An 8,016-nucleotide genomic window follows, 5' to 3' on the forward strand; every position below is an offset into this window, starting at 1 on the left:
CCAATCAGGTACTAATGACAGCATTCAAAAATGCAGCTTGGCTATAGGGACTTTCTCCCCACCCCCCAAAAAACCATATTTCCCCTGTGTTATACTTGACACTTAATCTGGTATACCTCAAGTTTGGCCAGACTACAGAAAATGTACTTAATAGGAAAAATTACAGGCACACCTTGTGGTAATTGACATAAAAGCTAATTAGGGATGTTAAGACCACTCAAAATCAACTGTGGAAATAATGCTGCATTTTCCAGCTATAGAAACTTCATTCAAGCAGCGTATTAGATTCTCCTGACTGGAGGGTCTAGAACAGGGGTCAGCAAGGTTTATCTTGCCTGGGCCAGATCGGTCCCGTGGAGATCCCTCCATGGGCCAGATCGCATGTGTGTGTGACTGCGCACAACCGTGATTTCCATCATCTGCGCATGCGCAGACGCAATTTCTGGCGCCACAGAAGCAAGTCCCTGTGCCGCTCTGTGTTGGTTTAGCACAGCACGCGAGTGGGCAGCTTAGTTCAGGAGCAGCTCGTGGGCCGGTCAAATGACTTCCACAGGCCGCTTCCAGCCCATGGCCATTAGGTTGATGACCCCTGGTCTAGAAGAACGGAGAGCAGCTGGCTGGGAGGGAGAGAGAGTGAACCTCTCTTTTGAGATATGGCTATACCCATTTCATATGTCCTTGGAAACAGACATTATGTTTACATGAATAATGATTTTTCAGCTCTGGGGCATCTCACTTTACATTTGGAGGTTGTGTTGTAAGGAAAATTGGGGTTAGCCTTTACAGCCAAAATCCCCATCGAGTGACCCAGTATCCTCAAAGTCCATGATCGGTCAGAGAAGAATGGGTGGAGGCAGAAACCAGTAGAGGAAAGCAAGGGATATATTTATTTTCTGTTGCAACAGAGTTCCCTCTCCCCTTGCAAGAAGGTGAGGACCTGGGACAAAGGTATGTAACAACTTCAGAAATTCCCCAACCCCTTAGCCAAAGACCACCCACAAGCATCCTACAAGCCTAACAAAAGAAGCAATTTACAACAGAAATTTGAGACTATGACTTGTCTCCTGTCTGTCAGGATACCTAATAATGCTTGCTGATTGCCTATTCCTGACAACTGGGGCCATTATGTATTCTGAAATTGTAAATACCTTAGTTCTTGAATCCATTGTTACAAAGCTGCCCTTATTCATACACAGAATATGCCCTTTTGACAGTTCTGCTCTGCTTTTAACAGATACTTGCCAGATCATTTTACCAATTGTGTGAGAAGTTTATCTATTTACAGGATTCAAAAGATTGCGCGTGAAAAGAACTATTAGAAAAGGTTTTACCAAGATACTTTCTTCCTCCAAGATACTTTCTTCCTCTGCAGAGAAGATATTTGGGGTCTTTAAGAGAGTCAAGATGACTTCCAGATTGCTCTGTGAACTCAAATAGAGCGTATTCCTCCCCCCCAAAAAATATTTCCTAATTTTTAAGGGTGAAGGATTGGTTTTCTGTGAAGTGTGTGTCAACTATGTGTGCCTAAAATCCGTTTAACAGTTGGCCAGCATGGTTCTCTCTTCAAAGGCCCTACTTCGTTGTTCACTGAACAGCTTTCCAGAAACAAAACAATTAACCTCTTGTTCCTCTGCTACCCAAACCAAAATGATGCCAAAGGGTGCCTAAGCGAGTCTGAATCTATTCTTCAAGTAATCCCTGCTTTTCCTCCTCTCTCCTTTGTTTCCTGTTATCTCTTCCACAGTCCCAGTTTCGAATCTCAGGGCAGGATTCTGCACCTCCTGCCAAGGTTATTCTGAAAACAGTCTTCTAGTGTCTGAGGGTGCCACAGAAAGCTATTTTTACCTCTTCAACACACTTTGTATTTTCAAAGGATATCATTTCCTGGTCTTCTTGACCGTTTCCTGCACCAGAGTCCTTCCATGCTGAGCCTTAACAGAAAGAGATGCTACAAATAAAGGCATCATTGCTGCTCTGTAAATAATGGCTTTAGCCAAGGATGGGGAACCTCTGGCCAAACAGCAATTGCTGGCCACCAGGCTTTCCAAGGCATGAGGCAAATATCTACAACACCTAGCGTAGGTATTTACAAAGGTATTAAAAAAACTCATTTATTACCCCCTCCCTCACTTTCAAAGCCAATACATCCCAGTTTCTTCAACAACCTATTGCTGTTTCAACAGTTGTGACAGGGAGCAATAGGACAGCCCCGTGCAGGGCCAGCCTGAAACATTTTGGCACCTGAGGAAAACTGCAAAATGGCGGTCCCCCTGGGCCAAAGAAGACCTACATTGGCAAAAAGGGGGAGAATCAAATCAACCGGGTTGAAGTGGGAATCAAAGCCGGTTGCGGGGTTGAAAGGGGGTGAAAGGGGCCCACCCTGAATCATGCCGGTTGGGTGCCCAGCCCAGAAGACCCTAGAAGGCAGCCCTATTCTCCTAGAGAATGTGCAACATAAGCAAAAATATGTACATGATTGCACCTTGCTATGTTTCTATGCCTCAAAATTTAAGCATCTGATTTTAAAAAATGAATGATCGGGATGAGATGACAGCTTTATTTATGTGTTGCTCCCACTGATCAGCATTGGCCAGGTAAAGAATGGGCAGGCACAGACATTGGCTGTCAATAAGTGCTTTAAAAAACAGGACATCCCCCTATCAGAATGTGCCTGTTTAGCAATTAATATAGGAAACCATGACTACAGCTCCCTCACAGAAATTAAATATTAATGCATCTTCAAGCAACTTGTGGCAGTGGCACCATGAAAAAGATAGGGTTGCCATACGTCTGATATTTCCTGGACATAGCCGGAATATGGTAGCTGAAAACAGTATCTGGGCAGAAATCGCTTGAGAGTCTGGGAAAATCCAGGCATATGGCATCCCATGTCAGAAGTCTAGATTTTGGTGAATTTCCTTAAAAATAGCACAAAAACTCAAATTTTGGGCAAAACTAAAACAAAACAAACCTTGAACAACTTTGGCAGCAACAACTTTTGTGTCCAGATTTTCACTTTTTGCAGTGCTTTCCCCCCCTAAAAACATTTTTAGGGGTACTCTCATTTTGACTCAATAAAATCACAATTTTATAGTTCAAATTGGCAAAAATACAGTAAATGGACAAAAGTACAAAGATTCACAAAATGTTTAGGGGTATAAGTACCCATGCGCGCGCACACCCCCAGAAAAAAGCACTGCCTTTTTGAAATATGACAACCCTAAAATAAACCCTTGCTAAAGACACATGACTTTCTTTTTAGACCAGTGATTCCCAAAGTGGGTGATGCTGCCCTGGGTGCAATAGGATTACCTACTACCACCCCCTGCTAAGAGACAAGGGGGTGGCAGGGACAGTAGAGGGACATTGGGGCAGTTGGGAGTCGTTGGGGGTGCAAATGATTATCAGACCTTGAAATCCTGGTATCACTGGTTGAAGTTTACCAGTTTTGTTGACTTAAACTAAATAGTTTTATTTTGATTTTGAATAAACATGCAATTCTGCTACTCTGAATAATTATTTTTATAGAGTAGAGGGTACTGTGGGTGGGTTTATGGAACCAAGGGTGGGGGTGCCCCAAAAGTTTGGGAACCGCTGTTCTAGGCTGCTTTTCCTGCCCAGTCTTTTGCTTTCTTGACAAATCAAGACCTGTCAAAGAAATGGTTTTAAATTTCATAGTGGTAATGAAATCCTTTTTGTAAACCCCTTCACCACAGACCAGCAAAAGCTGCATCAATTCAAAATGAAAAGCTGGTCTTCACCTTTCTCTCTGCAGCCCATTCAGTGACTTATACACAACCCAATATGCTTGACTGGGGGGCCCAGGTAAGCTCCTCTCCCCATAATCACAGGTCACAGTGCACACACACCATTAGAATAGCAATGCCCTTCAACTTTGAGGTGGCCCAGCTCCCTCAAATATTTTATTGTCAGGGGGGTGGACCCCTTAGCCCCTAGGAGTTGGCTCTGTGATGCTTGATAATATTCTCTCAACAGACGTTGATTTTCTCTCTCAGCCAGCTAGTTCCCATTACACTCCTTCCAGCACCTTTCCCATTTCCATTTTTTTATTTTGATTATGGCCATTTTGTCTGAGTGAAGTTGGTGTTGTTCCATTTCCTCAAGTCTCTCTTCATTTGTCGCCACAGGGGCTCATAATCATGGACGTATCATTTGCTGAGGTTTCTGGTTATTTGAACCCCTATGTACCTGTTTTTTATATTTAATTTTTTATTAGAAATCAAAAAACATGTCATTCTTCATTTTTTAACCATTTCCCTCTCTCCCCCCACCCTCCCATACAAGACCCACCCCCCCACCCCACCTGACTTCCCTCAGTTCCAATCTTTGGTTTCTCTGTGAATGCTATTCTCTGCATGTTACAAAGTTGTATAGATCCTTAAATTATCTAACTGATTATTATCAATAAAGAGTTTGTAAATGTTTATTCAAAACCTGCCAAGGGGTCCAGTTCGCTTTGTTGCATCTTCAAATACTTTGTAAAGGGTTCCCATTCATCTTTGAAGTCACAGTTATCCTTGTCCTGTAGCTTGTGTGTCAATTTTGCCAGTTCTGCATAGTCCATCAATTTTTCTTGCCATGATTCTTTAGTTGGGGTTTCTTCAGTCTTCCATCCTTGTGCTATTAAAAATCTCACGGCCGTTGTCACATACATGAAGATGTTTTTCAACTTTTTTGGCAGGTCTTTCCCTACAATCCCTAACAAAAATGCTTCAGGTTTTTAAACAAATGTTAAGTGGAACATTTTCTTCAATTCATTGTATATCATTTCCCAAAAAAATTTAATTACATTACAATCCCACCACATATGATAAAATGTCCCCTCCTTTTCCTTACACTTCCAACATATATTTGAACTAATTTTGTACATTTCCCCTAACTGCATTGGTGTCATAAACCATTTATACATCCTCTTCATATAATTCTCCTTCAACAGGGAACAGTCTGTAAATTTTTCCATAACTTTCCCCAATCTTCCATCATAATATTATGGCCTACATCTTGTGCCCATTTAATCATGACTGATTTTACCTCTTCATCTTTCGTCTCCCATTCTAATAGTATGCTGTATGCCACCTTCAATAATTTCACTTTCCCTTCAATCACTTCCGTTTGGAACCTAGATCTTGTATAGCTAAATCCTTTCTTACTGTCTTCTTTATACATTTTGTATACAGTGGTACCTCGAGTTACATACGCTTCAGGTTACAGACGCTTCAGGTTACAGACTCCGCTAACCCAGAAATAGTACCTTGGGTTAAGAACTTTGCTTCAGGATGAGAACAGAAATCGTGCTCTGGCAGCGCGGCAGCAGCAGGAGGCCCCATTAGCTAAAGTGGTGCTTCAGGTTAAGAACAGTTTCAGGTTAAGAACGGACCTCTGGAACGAATTAAGTACTTAACCCGAGGTACCACTGTAATTGTCAATAGTCCAACCAACTTTGAAAATGATCTTTGATCTCATCGTAATCTCTTAATTTCCATTTTCCATCATGATCCTTTAATAGATCAACATATGTGAGCCATTTTCCTTTCTTTCTGAGTGGTTTGAGCAGTAATGCTTCATATGGTGAAAGCCACCAAGGGGTCTTTTGTTCCAATAAATCTTTCTATCTCTCCCATACTCTCATTAATGATTTCCTAATTATATGGTTATAAAAACTTCTGTGGACCTTTCCTTTTCCATACCATAGATATATCCATGCCAGCCAAATCTATTGTTGTGTCCTTCTAATTCTAATGCCTCTTGCTTATCCAACCTCATCTAGTCCCTGACCCATACCAGACAAGCAGATTCATAATACAATTTAAGGTCTGGGAGGGCAAACCCGCCTCTATCTTTTATATCTGTAAGTATTTTATGTTTTATCTTTGGCCTTTTGCTCCCCCCCCCCCCCCCGATAAATTTTGAGATCTCTTTCTGCCATTTTTTAAAACATTAATCTTTCAGGATGACTGGTATTGATTGAAAAAGAAATAGCATTTTTGACAACACATTCATTTTAATCGCCGATATTTTGCCTAACAGAGATTCATTCTGCTCCAAATTTCTAGATTTTTTACCTCAAGCCAATTTTTTCATAGTTATTTTAAAATAGATTTATATTTCTTGATGTTAACCAAATCCCTAAATACTTAACCTTTTTATGGACTTCATTCTCAATGTTTTGTTCTAACTCTGCCTAGGTATCTCAATTTAGTGAAGCAGAGTTTTATCTTTGTGATGTTGGTGAATTCCTTTTGGGTATGCAAGACGTGTATGTATATTGTTATGTATTGAAGTTCTCACCCTGGCCACCAGGAGTATTGTGTAGATAGTTTTCACTCAGGTCCACGTCAGTTATTTTAGGCGGGAAATCCTGGGTTGTTGTTGTTACAGTGTTGACAGCCAGCTGCCTATAAAAGCAGGCCGGCTGAGCTGTTTGCTGTTCAGTTCTGTTCTGGCCTCTGAATAAACAAGAGCTGTTTGAAGAATTGCTGTGTCCTCTGATATGTTCACCCACAACTTAACACTGGCGATGAGGATGGGATGAATGGACATCAGAGCACAGCCAGATGCGGCCACCCTCTGAGCTGAGTTGAATCACTGAGCGAAATCACTGAACAGAACCAATTCAGAGCTGACTGTTCTGGCTAGAGCACGGTGTTCCACCCATCGTCTCCACGTCGGCATCGGAACCATGGTTTCACTCGTGCCTCTACCACTGTTTGTGCCAGCCTCTGAATCATGGGACTCCTACCTCGCTCGGTTCGGCTGCTACTTCCAAGCCAATGAGCTGACAGAAGTATCACAGGAGCGGAAGCAAGGCCTATTCCTCAGCCTCTGTGGGCCTGAGGTGTTTGAGACAGCCTGAGCATTGGTTGCACCTGTAGCAGTCCAGGCAGCACCATGGGACACGATTCAAGAGAAGCTCCGCAACCATTATGCACCAAAGCTGTCCAAGATTGTTGCCCGCCATGCGTTCTACCACCGGAACCAGGCAGAGTGGGAGTTAACAACTACGCCACCGCCTCCGACAGGCTGCAATGCACTGCAAGTTCCGAGACTTAGACGATGCCCCGATGGATCAAATCGTCTGTGGGGTCCAGGACATCCGTCTGCGACGGCATCTCCTCGCCAAGCCAGACCTCACGCTGCAGAAAGCCACTGAGGAGGTCGTGGCCTCAGGAGCTGGTGAACTCTCTGCCTAGGAAATCCACAAGGCCACCCGGACTCTGGCACTGGCCCTCGGGATCCAGCAGAATTTCCAAGCGCCCAACTTATTTAAAGGACTATGTTCACTGGACAATAATAACCAATAAGGGTATTGCAGTATGTAATGGAACCGCTATGATTGTAACTAATGCCTTATCTCGGTGGGGAGGGGTGTTAGGTATTGACGTTCTCACCCTGGCCACCAGGAGTATTGTGTAGATAGTTTCCACTCAGGTCCACGTCAGTTATTTTAGGTGGGAAATCCTGGGTTGCTGCTACAATGTTGACAGCCGGCTGCCTATAAAAGCAGGCCGGCAGAGCTGTTTGCTGTTTAGTTCTGTTCTGGCCTCTGAATAAACAAGAACTGTTTGAAGAATCGCTGTGTCGTCTGATATGTTCACCCACAACTTAATGTGTGTGTGTTTTGAAGCACATAGCCTCAGATTTTGCAGTTTACTTGTAGGCCTGACAACATTGTGAATATCTTGAGTTCTTTAGTTAGGGTGGTTGCTGTGTTTATGGGGTCTGGGGTTTGTTATTTTAATAAATTTTATTTTTTGCATTTTCTATTTTACATAAATGAGTTAAAAACATAAATATATGATCAGCATTGACTTCCCTCCCCCACCCTTTTGGATCTTAATATAATGTTTTCCCCCTCTGCATCTCTTTCGTAACTATTCTTATAAATCCTTTTCAATCCTGTTCAAATTTTTACTACAGGTTTTCTGTCAATCCTACCAATGTACGGTATGTATCTGTTTACTATAGTTTTTCCAGTAAATTATAAACTCCCCAGTT

This window comes from Podarcis gaigeae (assembly GCF_964106915.1).
Source record: "Podarcis gaigeae genome assembly, chromosome: Z".
Lineage (NCBI taxonomy): Eukaryota > Metazoa > Chordata > Lepidosauria > Squamata > Lacertidae > Podarcis > Podarcis gaigeae.